The sequence below is a fragment of the Marmota marmota genome, unplaced genomic scaffold (genome assembly GCF_001458135.2).
Source record: "Marmota marmota marmota unplaced genomic scaffold, marMar, whole genome shotgun sequence".
Lineage (NCBI taxonomy): Eukaryota > Metazoa > Chordata > Mammalia > Rodentia > Sciuridae > Marmota > Marmota marmota.
Window position 1 is genome coordinate 28,705,665 of NW_026000093.1, and position 21,019 is coordinate 28,726,683.

Consider the following 21,019-nt stretch of genomic DNA (forward strand, 5'->3'; position numbering starts at 1 on the left):
ATGGTGTGGTGCTGGGTCTGCAGGAATTAAGATGCTGTAGTTAGGGAATCATAGAGGTTTCTATAGAGGTTTCAAAGGAAGACCTTGGAGGTCAGGCAAAATGTAGCAGGGTCAGAGTTCCTGCATGCTGCCCCTAAGAAAATTATGTGTGAAGTGAAAAGGAAGCTCAAGCTGCAGTGGAGACCCCCAAGAATAACAGATGCCAGTACCGTGGGACATCTACCAAGGAAGACTGAAAGAACCAAGCAGAAACAAGCCAAGAGAGAGGCCACATGGTTGCAACCAGAAAAGCCACAGGGGTGAGCTAAAAAAGAAAAGAAGCTCAGTGCCTGGCCACAAGGAAGCAGAGACAGACAATGAATATTGTCTCAGACAAGAGAATATCACAATTCCATGTGCCCCTGATGCTCGGAATGGAGTTATGGGACTTGTTTCCTGAGATGGATTTCAGTCTTGCTTTGGTCTCATCCCTTTTTTTAATGCTCCTATTTCCCCCTTGTGGAATGGAAATGTTTACCATGGGCCTTTATAATTGAGATATATATAATTCGTGTTTTTGATTTCTATGGGAACTCATACTTAGAGTTTGCTTGGTGTCTCAGTGGAGATGTTGAATTTGCACTTTTGGCAGTGATAGCACTATCAAGACTATAGGGACTCTTAGAAATTAACTAAATATATTTTTATTATATAGGATGGACATGATCTTTTGGAGACCAGAGGCAGAATTGTTTAGATAGGTGTCCCCCAGAGCTCTTGTCTGAGGCAATACTACACTCTTCAGAAGTAAAATAATTGGGTTATGAGAGCCTTAACCTAATCCACTAATAGGAATTAACTGGGTGGTAACTTACACAGGTAGAGTATGGCTGAAGGAGATGTATGAATGTAGGTGTGCCTTTGGGGTATGTATTTTGTCCCTGGTGAGGAACAAGCTGTCTCTGCTCCCTCGTGGCCAGGTACTGAGCTACTTTCCTCTACAATACTCTTCTGCCATTATGTTCTGCCTTATCTTGGTCCCAAACCAATGGAGCCAGTTGTCTATGAACTGAGACCTCTGAAACAATGAGCACCAAGTAGCCTTTTCATCCTCTTAAAAAAAAATGATGAAAAAAATTAAACTCACAATCCTTGCAATAGCAAATTTAGTAGCAGAATTTTAAGATTGATACTTTAATTTTTTCATGCTGTGGCAGAAATTATGATATAGAATTTAATTGGGATTTATTGAGAGGACCTAGACAGTCACACCTAATGGCATGGGTATAGAGGGACAAAGAAAAAAGGCTTACTTAGGAAATATTGAGTGATCTTAAGTTCCAGAGAGAAAGAATTGCTAGGGGAAGGAAGGAATGGTGTAGAGAATAGCATTCCAGGCCCTGGAAAAAAGAATGTTAAAAATTTGGAAGTGTGAGTGAGGCAGGCAGGGACCAGGACCATTTGTCAGCATGCTAGTAACTAAACTGTGGTTAAGAAACCAAAGCTGAGAAATTAATACAAAAATTAAAAAATATTTTTAATGTGAGCCCAATATCATGGATTATGATTCTGTTTAGCATGTTGGGGTATGTGTGTTTAAATTCTACATCATTTACCTCACCGTGCTAGTGGAGGAGTTACTTGAGGATGAATTTTTGGCAGCTGAGAGCTGCATATGAGTTTGGGGAGACAGAAAATAAGACACTGTCTCCTCCTCAGTCATGTAATGAATCTTAGAACTTCATCCTTTAGGTAACAGGGAACCACTGAAATCTTTTAAGCAAGATGATGACATTTTCTGATGAATTTTCATTTCAAACTTATGTTTGATATAAAAAATAAGGTGAAATTAATGAGCTAGATTGGGGTCAAAGGATTTTCAATTTTAGTTGAGTAGGAGAAAATGATTGGAACTCAATCTTGAGCAGTAAAGATGGGCATGAAGAGGAGAGGGAGGCAAAATTGACAGGAATTGATGATTAGATATGAAGTAGATATGAAGTATGTAAAAGCACAATAAATTTTAAAAGTTAATTGGATGTTACAGTTTACTGGCAGTGAATTAATGTGGCAATCTATCGTGTTGGGTTTCTATTTAAGACGTATAAAGTAATGGAATAAACAATGTCTGAAACCATTTTGAAAGAGATAATACATATTGCTCAAATAAAATTTGTAATATTAGCATACTATGGAAGCAATGAGGGAGATATGATAACATGGTCAAGGTATTCATTTTCTAAAGATCTAGTTTAGAAAAATGGATACAAGACATATTCATTAGATTTTAAAACTTGGTGCTTTCAGAGACATTTTGGCAATTACCTTATTGCAATCAATCCCTAGCCTAGAGAGAAGATAACCTTATTTGTTGATTTAAAAAAGGATTGATGTGTTTTGCAAATGCTAAAATTGATTTTCTGTTGTATAAATTAAGGATCTTGACATATAAAGGTCATGTTACTGCACCTACTATGGAATGGGGAGATTCTGGAAGTATTGGCCAACTTTTTTTCTAGAATCCTAAGATATTTATAATCTCTATGATTGCCCACATTTTTCTTACCTCTAAGACTGAAATCAAGTGTCAGTTTTCACAGGGCTCTTCCTTAATCAGAACTTGCTCCAAGCTGGATTAGGCAATCTTCTGCTTCTCTAGGAGAGCATTTATGTCACAGGAAATTATAGTCGTTTGTTTATTTAGGTACTGCCATATTTAGACTGTTGAGGGTGAGAAATATCTGAGCCAAAAGCATCTAACAAATGACTAGTACATGGATTATATTTCACTCATATCCTGCCCATTTTCCTCATTGATCCTATTTTTCCAATAACATTTCTGACTTTCAAATGTATTGTATTATTTGTTTAGATTTTATGTTGTTATGAATATTTTATGTTTATTTTTACTTTTCCCCATATCAGAATGTAAATACCTCCGAGATAGAAATTCTTGTTTTTTAAATTTTTTTATTTTTTTTTTAATTTTTTATTGTTGGCTGTTCAAAACATTACATAGTTCTTGATATATCATATTTCACACTTTGATTCAAGTGGGTTATGAGCTCCCATTTTTACCCCATATACAGATTGCAGAATTACATCAGTTACACATCCGTTGATTTACATATTGCCATACTAGTGTCTGTTGTGTTCTGCTGCCTTTCCTATCCTCTACTATCCCCCCTCCCCTCCGAGATAGAAATTCTTATCAATTTTTTTTTTATCACTGTGACAAAGTACCTGGGAAAATCAATCTAAAGAATGAAAGATATAGTTTGGCTCATGGTTGCAGAGGTTTCAGTTCATTTTCAACTGGCTCCATTGGTGAGACAGTACATCATGGTGGAAGGGGATAGTGGAGCAAAGCTGCTTACCTCATGTTGGCCAAGATGCAAAGGGACAGCCAGAGGGGGTTGGGGACAAAATAAAGCCTACAAAAAGCACATCATCCATGGCCTACTTCCTCCTACAAGGCTCTACCTCATAATGTTTCCATCACTTCCCAACAACACTCTCAGCTGGGGTTCAAGGCTTCAAACTATGGGTTTTGGGGACCATTTCAGGTTCAAAATATAATAAAATTTGAATTAGTTCAGTCATTTTGAAAGTAGAATTACCATATAATACAGCAACCCAATTTCTGGGTATGCATCTGAAGGAACTGAAGTCAGTATGTCAAATAGATGTATTCACTCCCACATTTAATCCAACATTATTCACAATAGCAAGATATGAGAATAATCTAAGTGACAATCATCATATGTACATCAGTAGGTAGAGAAAATGTGGCATATATACTCAATGATATACTATATAACCTTAAAAACAAAGAAAATTCTATCATTTGTGAAAACATCAATGGAACTTAGAACATTATGCTAAGTGAAATAATCCAGGCATGCTAACATGAATATAATTATCTTTTGGTATCCATGGGGATTTGTTCCATGACACCCCAAAATTCACAGATATCAAAATTTATTCTATAAAATGTCATGGTATTTGTGGAATCCACTGATGAGGAATCCAAGGATATAGAGGAACAACTGTATCATATAATCTCACTTATATGTGGAATCTAAAAAATCTCAAAGAAATAGGGTAAGAAAGTAATTACAAAGGGTATTGATCATTTTGTTGCTCAAAAGGTACAAAGTTTCAGTTATCCTGGAGAAGAAATAAGTTTCAGTGATGTATTGGACTTCATGATGACCACAATTAATATCATACTATATATTTTTAAGTTTCTCAAAAGAAAGGTTTAATGTTTTCACCACAGAAAAACAAGTTATCAAGGTGATGTATACATTAATCAGCTTGCGCAAATCTTTTGACAATGCAAACAAATTAAAACATCACATTGTACCCACAAAATAATACCATTATTAATTGTCTAATTAATAAATCAATTAAAGTTTATTTTTCTGATAACTTCATCAGTTTCAAATCTACTACTTTCTATCTCATTCTTTATAATCCAGACTTACTGAACTTCTTTAAAGTATCAATGTTTCATATTCAATCTTCTCTCCAGGCCTTCAAACCTATTGGTAGAATTCTTGCTTTTCATCTGAGATGATATGTAGGTATGGAATTCTCATAATGTGTAATAAATAATTTACTTGAAGAGAAAGTCTCAACATGTAGTGAAATGTTAATCCTGTTGAAACAATCCACCTCCCATCTTGTCCTATACAACTATTCTTTGTATATCAAGTTAGAGATTTTCATCTCATAATCTCATGAGACAATCCCATGATATATTTCTGTAGCACTTCATGCTTTATGTGCATCATTCTCACATTCATTTAAAATGTCAGACTTCCCTGATAGAAAGCTCAATGAGGATAGGAATCATTACTTTTTACTTTATTACTGTATTCCTAGAATGTTTAGTATCTTGCAGATATTAGAAGCTCAAGGTACTCAGTTGTTCTCATTGCTGTAAGATTGAGTTTTAAATTAGAAGAGGTAATTTTTCTATTTCTTTTCTATCTTTCTTATGGAAAAAAAATCAAAAGCAGCCACTGATTGTTTATCTCAAATCAACCCCAGCAGCTTTATATTTTGAATTGGGAATTATTTCAAATGTGGCAACATGTTGTATTATAATTAATTTTTGGTATTTTTGTGTGTGTGTGTTCTTTTTTGATTCATGGACAGTTTTAAAGGAATCTGAAAGAGTTTCAATCAGAGATGGCTTACCAGATGTTAATTTAGTTTGAAATTCATCTATTAATTGATGTGTAGGCTTGTGTTTTGGCAATTAATAAATTCCACTCATGCCCTGAGATGAAATGTACTAACACTTTTGAACCAAAACGTAGCAGTCTCTTTACCTACTGACTTGAGAAGTTCTACAGAATTGATACCACCTGCACAGGAAAATTATGTTTGTCACTGTAAGGATAGATAGAATCAGTCTCCTTGAAAGTCAGAGTCATTAGTAGGGAAGATTACAGCAGGAATTATAGAAGAAAATAAAATGGGATGGTTAAAGGGATATCACTTGATAAAAGGTAAAGCTCAATAAAGTATTTGTCTTATCAATCTTATTATTCATTGATATAACTATTCTTGAATAAGATTTAAAAATATACAAAACTATCAAATTAATTTCCATTTAAAAAAACTGGACAGATGTTCAGATACATAATTAAGAAAGATTTAATTTGGGAAAATAATCAGATACAGTTTAATTGATCCCAATACATGTTAAAATCTAGGTGTACAATTATCATTTATTTTCACATAAAAAGTCCAGTATCATTAAGGATATAAGCAAATGTCTCTTGAGCTAAATCGAGGACTAAGAATTTTTTTATTAAAAAAAATGTGGACTACTGTCATGCATATCTAAAATGAACAAATGAAATTAAAAGAAAAAGTAGAGCCAAGCATGGTGGTACACATATATACTCCCAGTGGCTCAGAAGAATGATGTATAAGGGTCAAAATTTCAAATTCAGCCTCAGCAACTTAGCAAGGGCCTAAGCAACTTAGCAAGACCCTGTCTCAAAATTAAAAAAAAAAAAGAGCTGGGGATATGGCTCTGTAGTTAAGTGCCCCTGGGTTCGATCCCTGGTAGTAAAAACATCAAAAACAACCAAAAAAAATGCTATATTGGGTATGACAATCTCCTGTTTTAAATAGCTCCAGAAATATAAATCAATTCAGATTTCCAGGGAGTTTTCATGCAAAAAGTAGGTAAGAGAAGAATAACATCCTCTGTATTAATGATTCTTCAAGTCAAATTTTCTCATTTTTCTTATTTACTGATAAAATAGTTTCAAAAATACACAAAGCCATCAATTTAATGCTCATTAAAAGAATATTTGAAAAGAGATGACTCTGGCATTTTAATAAAAGTTGTCTTAGAAGTAGGAAGAAAGTGTTCTAAATAATCAAATGAATACATTCTAATTTATTTCTTTCAATAAAGCCTTAAAGGATACCTGAGAATCACCTGATTATTTTTTAAATTAAGGAATTACATTGATGGCAAGCTAGGATCAACCAAGACTATTTTATTGAATTTGTCCTATCCCTTCTTCCAGCTCAATTTATCATACTATAATTAACGTTTAACACTTCACTTTATTTTATATTATTTCTCACTCATGTTTCTCTTTTGTTTAGAGACTTTATGGATATCATTAATAGTAACTTTTATATCATATGTTGATATAAGGTGGGCTCTGAATGCTACTGGTGGTTAATCTCTGCTTGTAGAGTAGTACTTGTAGTTGAAATTAAAACATTGAGTACAATGATAAGGTGTGTAAAACCTAAAATGTATCCCAAGCTCAGAACTCATTATAAGGACAGAACTACTCACTAAAGAACCCCCACTATAAAAAGTGGAAGATGAATCAATCTCAACAGATATGGAAATATAGGACCTTGGAAAATATGAGGAAAAAGGCTAACAAGAGGCCTCAAAAAATTTATATTCCAACAATCACTGAATTCACAGGTATTGTTATAAATAAAATTCCAGAAAGTTAGTTATTTAAAAGATCAATAAACGAAAAGAAAATCTAAAGAATAAATTAAGATAGAATACACAAGATGTGAAAGAGCATTTCAATAAAGAGATAGAGTTTCTGAAAGAAACCTAACAGAAAGCCTGAAAATGACCCAATAAATCAAATAAATATTTTAGTTGAAAGTTTCACCAATAGATTGCATCACATAGAAGAATTTCAATCATAAAAGACAAGATGCATGAATTTAAATACTCAGTAAGTAATAAAGGAATATAAAAAAAGAAGCTATGATAAGAATATACAAGAACTCTGGAACAACATTGAGAGACCAAACTTAGATAATGCTAAGTGAAGTTAGCCAATCTCAAAAAAACAAATGCCGAATCTTTTCTCTGATATAAGGAGGCTGACTCATAGTGGGGCAGGGAGCGGGAGTATGGGAAGAATGAATTCTAGATAGGACAGAGAGGTGGGAGGGAATGGAAGGGGACAGAGGATTAGCAAGGATGGTGGAATGTGATGGACATCATTATCCAAACTACATATATGAAGACACAAATTGGTGGCAACATACTTTATATACAACCAGAGATATGGAAAATTGTGCTGATACGTGTAATAAGAATTGTAATGCATTCTGCTGTCATTATTTAATCAATTTTTAAAAAGAGAGAAGAAAAAGTAAAGAAACCAACCTAGATGCCCTTCAATAGATGAATGGATAAAAAAAATGTGGCATTTATACACAATGGAGTATTACTCTGCACTAAAAAAAATGACAAAATCATGGCATTTGCAGGGAAATGGATGGCATTAGAGCAGATTATGCTAAGTGAAGCTAGCCAATCCCTAAAAAACAAATGCCAAATGTCTTATTTGATATAAGGAGAGCAATTAAAGAACAGAGCAGGGAGGAAGAGCATGAGAAGAAGATTAACATTAAACAGGGTCGAGAGGTGGGAGGGAAAGGGAGAGAGAAGGGAAATTGCATGGAAATGGAAGGAGACCCTCAGGGTTATACAAAAGTACATACAAGAGGAAGTGAGGGGAAAGGGAAAAAAAACAAGGGAGAGAAATGAATTACAATAGATGGGATAGAAAGAGAAGATGGGAGGGGAGGGGAGGGGGGATAGTAGAGGATAGGAAAGGCAACAGAATACAACAGACACTAGTATGGCAATATGTAAAATCGTGGATGTGTAACTGATGTGATTCTGCAATCTGTATATGGGGTAAAAATGGGAGTTCATAACCCACTTGAATCAAATGTATGAAATATGATATGTCAAGAACTATGTAATGTTTTGAACAACTAATAATAAAAAAAAGAAACTAAAAAAATTCACAAACTGGTCAATTGAAAATGGGCTAAAAGTCAATAGAAACTCATCTTTTATAAGACCAATAAAGCAAAGGTCTTTAAAAAAAGAGAGAGAGAGAGACCAAACTTAAGAATCATTGAAATTACAAAGGGAACTGAGATATAGGTTAATGGCAATAATAACATTTACGGTGAAATAACAGCAGAAAATTTTCAAACCATTGAAATGGACATCCAAATATAGGAGACATTTAGAATTCCAACTAGACAACATCTAAAAAAAAAAAAAACCTTTCCCCAACACGTTGTAACTAAAATGTCTAATACACATAACAAAGAGAATTTTATTAAAACCTTAAGAGAAGACATCAGGAGACATTTGGAGGTAAACCAACCAGATAATTTCTGATTTTTCAGCAGAAACTCTAAAATCCAGAAGGGCTTGGAGGAATATGTTTTAAACTCTTTAAAAAAATAGTAACTGCTAACCAAGATTGCTATAATACAGCAAAGCTATCCTTCAGAATCAAAAGAGAAATAAAACTTTCCAGGATACAGAATTTATGACTACCCTACCAGCATTAGAGAAAATGCTTAAAGAAATTCTGCACACAGAAGTTAAAACCAAATTACAGAGCTCACAACAGGATGAAACTCGTTAGCAGCTAAGCAAATATAAATTAAGACCAAATTAAACATTAAAAATAAATCAAAATGGCAAGAAAAAATAAAGATGTCTGTATAATAGTGTTAAATATAAGTGGTCTCAACTCTCTGATTAAAAGACATAGACTGGCATTGTGACTTAAAAAGTAAGACTCCACTATATGTCATCTGCAAGAAATGCACCTCAAAGGCTAAGATATTCACATGCTAAAAGTTAAAGAATAGAAAATGACACTCCATGAAAACAGAGCCCCAAAGCAAGCAAGAGTAGCAAATCTCATATCTGAATAAGCAGATTTCATGCCAAAAGTAATAAGAAGAGCAAAGAAGTTTACTTCATACTGGCAAAGCAGTGATTTCCAAACCCCTCATTCACCAACAGATATATCATCCAGATAAAATCACTAAAGACTCTTCAGACCTAAAAAACAGGGCAATCCAAATGTACCTAACAGACCCTACAGAAGATTTTATCCGACAATAGTTAAATTACTTTTTTCTCAGCTGCTTGAACCATCTCCAAAGTAGACCATATTTTAGGTTTCAAAGCTAGTCTTGCCAAATTTAAAAAAATGATATAATTCCTTGTATCTTATCACATCATAATAGAATGAAATTAGAAATCAACACCAGGAGAAACTATAGAAATTAAATAAACACATGGAGATTGAAAAATACATTTTTCTAAGTAACACAGGAGAAATCAGAGAAGAAATTCAAAAATTCTCATAAACAAATGAGAACAGAGATAGAACATAATAGAATCTCTGAGACACTATGAAACAGTTCTAAGAGGAAATTTTGTTGCCATGAGTGCTACATTAAAAAACAAAAAGAGCAATCAGAACAATCCCAAGTAAATAGCCTAATGATGTATTTGAAGAACGTGGAACACTAAATCAATGCAAAAAGGAGAAATCAGGAAATAATTAAGATTAAAGCCAATATTACTTAAAGAAAGAATTTTAAAAACCCACAAAAAATTATGCAACCAAGAATTAGTTCTTTGAAAAAATAAACAAGAATGGGGCTGGGTGTAGTGGTGCAAACCTGTAATTCCAGCAATTTGGGAGACTGAGGCAGGAAGATTGCAGATTTGAGACCAACCTTAGCAATTTAGCAAGACCCTAAGCAACTTAGTGAGAACCTGACCCAACATAAAAAATAGAAATGGCTGGGGATGTGAGAACCCCTGGATCTAATCCCTGATTTGGAAAAAAAAAAAAAACAAACAACAAAAAGAACCCAGCAAATTCTTAGCCAAACTAACCAAAAGAGAAAAGGCCCAAATTAATAAAATTAAGAGATGAAGATGGAAACCTCATCAGAAACATCTCCAAAACCCAGAGGATCATTAGGGACTCATTTGAAAATATTTTTTAATAAATTGGAACATTTAGGAGAAATGGACAAATTTATAGACACGACACTTATGATATACCAAAATTGATCTAAAACAATAAAGAAAACTCAAATAGACCAATGACAAACACTCAGATTTATGTAGTAGTTAAAAGCCTTCCATTGAATTGAAAACCAGGACTATGTGGCTCCTCAGCTGAATCCTCTTGTACCTTTAAAGAAGAAATAATATGGATCCTCTTCAAATTATTCCATGAAATAGAAAGAGGAGGACACTCCCAAATTAATTCTATGAAGACTGATCACCTTGGTACCAAAATCAGATAAGGACATATCAAGGAAAGAAAACTATAGACCAATATCCTTGAATAATACAGATCCAAAAATCCTTAGTAAAATATTGAAACTGGAGTTTTGAGATGAAACTCAATTCCCTGCTTCTGTTGGCAGGTGAGACTGAAGTTTCTCTGTTTCTGCTGGTTAAGTAAGTTCTATATAATTTTACAGACCTCTGCAGCCAAAAAGTGTTGCCAGTCTTAATGGTGAGCTCTACCCTCCAGTGTTGCAGCAGACCCCAAGAGCTCACCATCAATTTCTTATTCTTTCCAGGTTCTTATCTTATGAATTTGAAGAATTACATCCATAGACCAAAATGAGTAAGTGTAAAATAAGTTTTATTAAAGAATAGAAACAGGAACAGAACTTTTTCACTACAGGAGGAAACCCAAGAGAGGTTTCCTCCATCAGAGTGTGCTAGTCTAGGAGTATATATGGCCCTTGGATCACTGCTATTGGTCCAAATTTATGCTAGTTGGGAAAGTCCTAAAGCTATTGGCCACTCTGTCACTCCACCACTTCACTGCCACATCTCGGCAGAAACCGGTAGGCCTCATGCCTACTTTCTCACATGCTCGGTTTAGTAGCGAACAGCCATGTCAGTATTAGCAATCTATATTCAAAAATACATTAAGAAGAATGGATATTATGATCAAACTGGGTTCATTCCATTGATTCAACAATGCTTTAATACAAATAACTGTAATTCATCACATAAATAGAATTAAGGACAAAAATCAAATGAGACTCTCCATAGATGTAAAATATGCCTTTGACAAAAATCAGCAAGATTCATATTACAAACATTAAGAAAACAAGGGATATAAGGAACTTACCTCAATATTGTAAAAACTATATACCCAAAGCCAACATCACATTGAACATGAAAAATCTGAAAGCATTTCCTCTTAAATCAGAAACAAAACAAGGATGTCTGCTCTCACCATTCCTATTTAATATACTATTTGAAATTTGAACTAGAGCAATTGTGCAAGAGAAGAAAATTAAAGGGTTTAAAATAGAAAAGGATGAAGTAAAATTATCACTATTTATAGATCATATGATCCTATACTATGAAGACCCCAAAACTCTACCGAAGACTTCTAGAGCTTATTTAAAAAAAAAAAAAAAACTCAGCCAAACAGTGAGATATGGAATCAACACATAAAAATCAAGAAATTTTTATATGCTAATAAAAGACCCACTGAAAATGAAATCAGGATTAAAAAAACACAATTATTCCATTCAAATAGCCTCAAACAAACAAATAAACAAAACCTAGGAATAGATCTAACCAAAAAAGAAAGACATCAACAATGAAATTACATAGCACTTAAGAAATTAAAGAAGTCTTTAGAATATGGAAAGATCTCCCATGTTCTTGGACAGCCAGAATTAATATTGTTTTAAATGTATTATCAAAAGCAACTTACAGATTCAATGCAAGCCCCATCAAAATGCCAATGATATTCTTCACAAAACTAGACAAAACAGTCCTAAAATTCATATGAAACAATAAATGATACAGAATAGCCAAACCAATTATGAGTAAATAGAGCAATGCAGGAGGCATCACAATACTTGCTCTCAAATTATACCACAGAGCTATAGAAACAAAGACAGCATGGTACTGGCACAAAAATTAACATGTAGATCACTGTCATGCAACAGAAGACACAGAGACAATCCCACACAAATACAGTCATCTTATCCTTAACAAAGGCACTAACAGCTTATATAAGTGAAAAGGCAGCCTTTATAAAATGGTGCTGGGAAAGCTGAATATCTATATGTAGAAGAATGAAACTATAGCATTATCTCTTATCATGAACTAAAGCCAACTCAAAATGGATCAAAGATCTGAAATTAAGCCGGAAACTTTGCAACTGTTAGAAGAAAACATAGGGTCAACACTCTAGAAGCTAGGCACATGCAATGACTTCCTGAATAGAACTTCCTAAAGCTCAGGAAATAATACCAATAATTAATCAATTGGATGGCATCAAATTAAAAAAGCTTCTGCACAACAAAAGAAACAAAAACCTAGAGAACAGAAAGAAATCTTTGCTAGCTCCTCTTCTGACAAAGCATTAATATAAAAAATTATAGAGAGCTTAAAAATCTTAACACCAATAGACAAATAATCCAATCAATAAAAAGACAAATGAACTAAATAGACATTTCTCAAAAGAAGAAATATAAATGCCAACAAATATTTGAAAAAGTGTTTACCATCTTCAACCATCAGGGAAATGCTAACCGAAAGTGCACTGAGATTTTATCGCACACCAGTTAGAATGGCAATCATCAATACAAATAAATCATCTATACAAATAAAAATAAATGCTGGCTGGGATGTGTGGAAAAAAGAACAGTCATGTACTTTTTGTGGGATTGTGAATTAGTGCAACCACAGTGGAAATCAGTTTGAAGTTTCCTGGAAGACTTGATATAGAATCACCAAATGACCTAGCTATTCTGTTCCTTGGTATTTATCCAAAAGAACAAAAGATAGCATGCTCTAGGGATGCATGCATACTACTGTTTGTAGCAATGCAATTCACAGGTGCCAACTTGTGGAAGTAGCCTTGATGTCTCACAACAGATGAATGGGTAAAGAAAATGTGGTATATATTCACAATGGGTTTTTACTCAACCATAAAGAAGAATGAAATTATGTCATTTGTAGGAAATTTGGATGGACTGGAAAATATCATTTAAAGTGAAATAAACCAATCTCAGAAAGTCAAGGGTTGTATGTTTTCTCTCATATATGAAAGACAGAAAAAAAAAGAAAAAGAAAGTGATCTCATAAAAATGGAAGTGAGACCAGAAAAGCAAAGCAAGGGGATCAGGAGGAGGTAAGAGGGGAGAGAAGGGAGGCAATGGGAATGTAATTGACCAAATTATATTATGTGCAGGTATGAATATACCACAAAGAATCTCTTAATTATGTATAATTATAATGCTTCCATTAAAATTTTTAAAATAAACACTTATTTAAATTATCTCTGTTAGGAAGTATATTGCTAAGTACTGAGTGCACAAAACTGGAGGCCTGACTTAGTCTAGTTAGGATTAGAGAGGCAACTAGACATTCCAGACATAGAAAAAGCTTTAAATTGGCAGTGACCATTGTTCATTCAAGAAAGTGATAAAAGGTCACTGTGGCTGGAGTACAGAGTCATGTAGAAACAGTTAAAAGATGAAGTGATGGAGGTTGGAAAGAGCCATATCTTGCAGGACTTTTGGTTATACTATGTGTTAAGGTCCCTTATTAATGGGAAGCCTTGAAAAGCTTAATAATAAACCAACATAAGGAAATAAATTACTGAAAGAGAAGCTGGAATATATAAAATCATTCTAAAAATACTAAAAAGCAAATTCCATTTTAGCACTTTCCATTCATGAATGGAATTTTTATTTTTATTCAGTGTTTTAATCTGAGGTAACCCTAGAGGAGCTAAGCAAAGCACATGGGAAAAGGTTCTTGATGTCAACATTTATTGAATGAATATGTCAACAAATATACATTTAGCACTTTCCAATGTCTGGGCTCATAAAAAGTACAGGCACTCTAGATAATAGGGTGAGCAAAACATATAGAAGTACTTTCTTCCCAAAGCTCACAGTCAAAAAGAAAAAAAAAAATTCTTTGAATTTGTGAGTTGTTAATGTTACATATGCCTGATAAATTAGCCAGTCTTTCCCCCCACCCCAGGGTCTCTGACTTTCTTTCTTTTTTATTTATTTTTTATTTTATTTTTATTTTAGGACAGCAGAATGCATTACAATTCTTCTTACACATATACAGCACAATTTTTCATATCTCTGGTTGTCTACAAAGTATATTCACACCGATTCATATCTTCATACATGTACTTTGGATAATAATAGTCATCACATTCCACCATCATTTCTAACCCCTTGCCCCCTGCCTTCCCCTCCCACCCCACTGCCCTATCTAGAGTTCATCTATTCCTCCCATGCTCCCTCTCCCTATCCCACTATGAATCAGCCTCCTACAAATTAGCCAGTTTTATCTGGAGAGAGCAAGTAAACTGGATACAGGGTCTTGTTTTCAAAACAGATTGGTTGGACCAATTGTGCTCTGAGGCAGATATTTCAGCCTCTTTATTGTAGGTTATCAATTATCAGGTCATTTTATATTAGCACATTGAGAAATAATGTAAACAGCTCACCTCACCTTTATTTTAAAGTTGATATAAATATTGCCAGATATTGCTCCAATCTAAGTATCGTTGTCCTACCTTGCAGAGGGGAAGCAAAGCTGAGTTACCTTAGTTGCTCCAGCTAAAAGTTAGCCGACCCCATTATGTGAGTGAGCCCTGCTGAGAACAGCAAAGCTGCCTGGTTGAACACCAAGAAACCTAAGATATACGATCAATACTCAGTGTTGTGTGTCACTGAGGCTTGGTGGTTATTTTTTTGCAGCATTATTTTAGCAATCATTAATTAAAACAAACTCAGATCAATCTGTGTAGGAGGAGATATATACCCTTAGAAATAAATCATAAACATCATTCCAGCTTCAGCTATTCCTGCAGATGGCATCTTTCTAAGTGTGTATTCCAGAATCATGGCTTATTATCCCTTGGTCCAATCTCTCTTAGTTCTAAACTTGGACATCAAACCACATGGGCAAAATATGCTTTCGAATATGTAACTGGATGGCTCTAACAATAAAAACAATAAAACTGAATGAAAACTCATATTTTCCCCCATCAAAACCTTTTTCCCCTCAATCTTCTACATTTCAGTGAAGGTCACCATCATTAATCTAGTTACTCAGAATAATTCTTTAGTACTTACTTTGACTCACTTACTTTCACAATCTGTGTTCAAATTACCAGTCCTATTGTCTTTATCTTTCAGTTATATGCCAAATCCAATCCTTGTTTATGCTTTTTTCTCTCCTTGACCCTACATGACAATAATAGCATTTTTACTGGCCTAACCTCCATACTTGCCTAAGTGTGATCACCATGAATAGAGAAATCTATAATTAAACTATGCATTAGATCACATTATACTTCTGCTCAAAGCTTGTCAATCTCAAAACAAAGTTCAGTGTCCTTACTGTGGCTCAGAAGACACTACAAACTTCCCCAAATTCTGATCTTTCATCTTATATGTATTTTCCTGTCACTTACTGGACCCCACTCCTTGGTTATTATGCCCTAGGATGCTGGAACTCTTTCTTTATGTCAAGTGGATGTATATCAAACTTGTTTCTACCTCAGGGCATTTGTGTTTTCAGTTTCCTCTTCATAGAAAGAACTTCACTCAGGTTTTGCATGACCTATTCACTTACTTCAATCAAATCTCTGGTCAAATGTACCTACTACAATGACATGTCCATTGGTGACCTTTATTAAAATCACAACACCCTACCATGTGTACAACTGCCTCTATTACTTTGCATCCTATTGCTTGGTATGGTTATTTGTATATAAGTTTATTTTGAGGGGTCTCCATATTCCACTAGAATGTAAGGATTTGGAGGTATTATCTTATTAATTACTATAATTCTCTGGCCTAGAATAGAGCCCCTCTTGTTCCAGTTAACACAAAAACTAATAGCTGAATGAGTAAACAAATGAATGAACATGTAAGAATTATAGAAATTGCTCCAATAGCTGCTATTCTCCTCTCCATAACCAATGCTTATGTTCATGAAGGTCCTGCCTTTTGGTTAATTTTGATGTGCTAATCTAATTCTTCTCTACCATAGTGGTTAAAACTGATTCAAGGTATTTAAAAAATGAAAATAAAATAAGCAATGAACTCTAATGGCATCCAGGTTAACTACATCTTCATGTCGGGAGCACTGGAGATTAGAGTATGCACTTGCAGGGCATGAACCCTCATACAATATAAGTTGCAGCCTCAGAGCTGTGGTTGTTCGATGTTTGAAGGTTTCCATGGGAACAACACAATTGTGTGTTCTGTTTATAAGCTTAAAATATGTAGTGGCAAGAAAGTGCGGGTGTAACAAACCACATGAGGATGATTCAAAGGATGAAAGCCTATAAAAATTAATGATCAGAGAAGAATGTGGACTAGTAAATCAACAACTACATTATTAAAAACAGAGGAAATATAATTGGCCACATATGGTCACACCATAACGAGGCAAGAGTCATTGCGCTCTTTAAGCCAGTTATACATTTACACTCGCACCATGTTGACTCACCCAGGGAGCAACTGATAAGCCAGCAGCCTAGTGGAAATGAAATCTTTCCTTTATTAATACTTTCCATGACATCTAATTAGCAATTAAGAAAATGGCTTACCAGTGAGAATAGGTACCTGAAATAAAACCATCCTAATGAATTACCAATCACATTTGCTTGTTAGTAGAGCGGGCTTTGGAAATAATAGACTTCAGGATATAGAGGTTTAGGGGCCAGGTAACAATGAAAATGAAATGATATCACTGAACATTTAACATCATTTCATTTGCCTTAGCCTCGAAGAACTTAAAAGCAGAAACAAGACGATAGTCACTCTTTACAATCCACAAAGGTTTTGAAAAAGAAAACAACGTACACCTATGAGAACTCCTTATAAAAATTTATGTTCTCTGCAAGTTACCACAATTTTGAAGACTTCTGGTAGGGTTCAAAGAAGATTCAGAGAACTATAAATATTCTGTTTTAAAACTTCTTTTCCATCCAAATATTTATTGGCACTCAAAATTTCACAACCTTTCTCAAGAATTATTGATATTTTAGAAATAGGTATAACTAATAGTAAAAGAAAAGATCTTTCTAAATTTTTTTTCTAAAAATGTACTTTTTGCAGATTGATTTTTCTCTTTCTGTTTGTGATTAATGTTAATTTGCATGGCTCGTTCAAATAAAAATAGCTGATATTCAATAAATACTCCCAGTAAGTATTCCACTATGATTTTCTATGCATCAGCTTCACTTTTATTTTTTACTGTAATTTTTTCTTTATTCTAGGCAACATGGCAGGCAATGACAACTACGTTCCTGAGTTTTACAGGATGTAGGTTAGTTCCTAAGGAAGATTAAACTGAGCTTATTTCATATGCAATTCCAAATGCTCAAAGAAGAAACTCAATGGACATGAAGTTTTGCTGTCAAATTCTGAAAATGCTATTCATCTAAAGAATGGAGAAGATAGGTTTAAGGGAAAATGTTGAGTCTACCTTTGGATTTTATCTATATTATATTGACAAGTCCTTTCCGTCTCCACTATGATTTCTACTAAGGTTACAGCTCCAGCCTTCTAACTGGGTCTCCATACTTTCATGAGTGTTGTTCAATGCTTGTCTTGTTCTTAGCCAGTGATAACCTTAAATAAAATTTATTTAAAATTGCTTTTCTACTTAAAACCCTCTCTCGACTTCTGACCTCACTCTGCATACAAGTCAAATGCCTGCGATTGCCTACAAAGTTTTAGAGAATCTTCCCCAACTATGGTCACCATCTCTCCCCACTCCCACTCTGTTGTTGATAGCTATCTGGGCCACCTGATGCCATCTTTTTCTTTTACTCTCTTTTTCTCACTTACCCTGTTACAGCCACATTTACCTCATTGCTATTTCTTAAACTTGCCAAATACTTTCATATCAACTTGTTTGCACTTTTCCTGAGACATTACTCCCAAAAGCTGCCTCACAGTTGCCTCTCATATTTCCTTCAAAGATTTGGTGTGATATTACCTTCTCAATGAAGGTATTACTAACCACTCTATTTTTTAAAATAATCCATCGGTGGCAGACAAACTTCCCAGGTGATTCTCATGGCCCCTATCCCCCGTTGTTCAAAGCTTTGTATAGTCTCTTCCTCTGAGTATGAGAATTGCTTTGCTTCTAGCAAATAGAATATGGGAAGGATGATAGGTTATCACTCTATTATCTTTGTGTAAAGTTCTCTTTTGCTCACAGATCCAGTTCTGGAAGTTCTCTTTTCATGACTGACTATAGAGCTAGCTGTTGTAAATGATACGACATGCAATATAATGGCCAGTAACATGCTGAGGGAGTTGGAAGAACACTTCCCCATTTGAACCTCCAGAGGAGAATGCAGCTTTGATGGATACCCAGATCTCAGCCTTGTAAGACCCTGAAGTGGAGAAAGGAGGCAAGCCCTGCCTGACCCAATAAATTGTGAGGTAATAAATGTTTTTTCAAGCTTTGAAGTTTATAGGTGTATGTTACTCTGCACAGAAAACAAACACTGCCTCTCTGTCATTCTAGGAATTCTATGTTCCCATGTCCTGTGATAAATTTTTCCTCTGTTTTCTCAGTACCTTTTTGCATAATAGACATGTATTTGTTTGTACATTTGTTGGGTCTACCCACACACAGAGATTTATACAGATACTACACTAATGCAATTTCCATGAGAGCAGGATTAGAGGAGTAGCTGGTATACAATAGGTACTCAATAGATATTTCGAATGATGATATTCACTATACTTTATAAGATAAATGAATGCTAACTTTGAATTCACAGTTGGTTCCTACACACACACGAACACACAAACACACACGAGACTCTACACAGGCTCCTTATTGAACTTGATTGAAAGACTTACTTTTATTTCATAACAAATGCATGGTTTCTGTCAATAGTTTTGCCATAATGTGGATGCAGATTCAATCTCTTCTCTAAATTAAATTCATATAAGCTATAGCAGGAATCCAAGGAAGGGACTAATGGTGAGAATTGTTATAAAGAGACTGCTTTATGAACTAAGTATGTGAAATTGCCATCCCTAGAGAATGTTCAAATTATGGCTAAGAAGACCATCATCTTGCTAGGAGAATATAATTGTTGCCCTGCTGGAAGATAAGGCTACTAAGATGTTGCAAACTTTACTTTGTCTGGATGATTTTATAATTGGTGGTAGAATAAAAGAAGTGTGATTTCTTTTTTAATGACAAGAACACTTCTCCTTTTGTCCAGAAAAGATTGATAATATGTTCTTTCTTAAATGATTTAATAAATATCACTATCCTAGTCATTGCTTGTCATGTTTATTATTAATCACTAATGAAAAACATAAATGTTACAGAAAAGTGATTAGAAAAGAGATTAATAAATATTAAAGTTCCCATGTCAAGAAATGTCCCTAGTTGTATTTTCTCCCAAAGGATATTTATTTTATTTATTTTTTATTTTTTTTATTGGTTGTTCAAAACATTACAAAGCTCTTGACATATCATATTTCATGCATTAGATTCAAGTTGGTTATGAACTCCCAATTTTACCCCAAATACAGATTGCAGAATCACATCGGTTACACATCCACATTTTTACATAATGCCCTATTAGTAACTGTTGTATTCTGCTACCTTTCCTATCCTCAACTATCCCCTCTCCTCTCCCCTCCCATCTTCTCTCTCTACCCCATCTACTAGAATTCATTTCTCTCCTTGTTTATTTTCCCATTCCCCTCACAACCTCTTATATGTAATTTTGTATAACAATGAGGGTCTCCCTCCATTACCATGCAATTTCCCTTTTCTCTCCCTTTCCCTCCCACCTCATGTCTCTGTTTAATGTTAATCTTTTCTTCCTGCTCTTCCTCCCTGCTCTGTTCTTAGTTGCTCTCATTATATCAAAGAAGACATTTGGTATTTGTTTTTTAGGGATTGGCTAGCTTCACTAAGCATAATCTGCTCTAGTGCCATCCATTTCCCTGCAAATTCCATGATTTTGTCATTTTTTAGTGCTGCGTAATGCTCCATGGTGTATAAATGCCACATTTTTTTTCATCCATTCATCTATTGAAGGGCATCTGGGTTGGTTCCACACTCTAGCAATTGTGAATTGTGCTGCTATGAACATCGATGTGGCAGTATCCCTGTAGTATGCTCTTTTAAGGTCTTCAGGGAATAGTCTGAGAAGGGCAATACCTGGGTCAAATGGTGGTTCCATTCCCAGCTTTCCAAGAAATCTCCATACTGCTTTCCAAATTGGCCTTAAAAAATTAATTAGACTGAATAGCCCTCAGAGGGCAGATTGCTCTCCCCAATGTGTGTGGGTATCATCCACTCCATTGAGGACCTGAATAAAACAAAAAGGAGGAGGAAGGGAAAACTTGATCAATCTTTCCTTCTCTTTCTCTCTCTTTCTACCTGACTGAATGAACTAGGGCATTGATTTTCTGGCCTCAACACTCTTGGTTCTCAAGCCTTCAGACTAGAACTAATCACTGGCTTTTCTTGGTCTCCAGTGTATAGACAATAGATTGTGGGACTTCTCAGACACCTGTTGGAGCCCATTTCTCTCTCTCTCTCTCTCTCTCTCTCTCTCTCTATATATATATATATATATACTTATATATATATATATATATATGC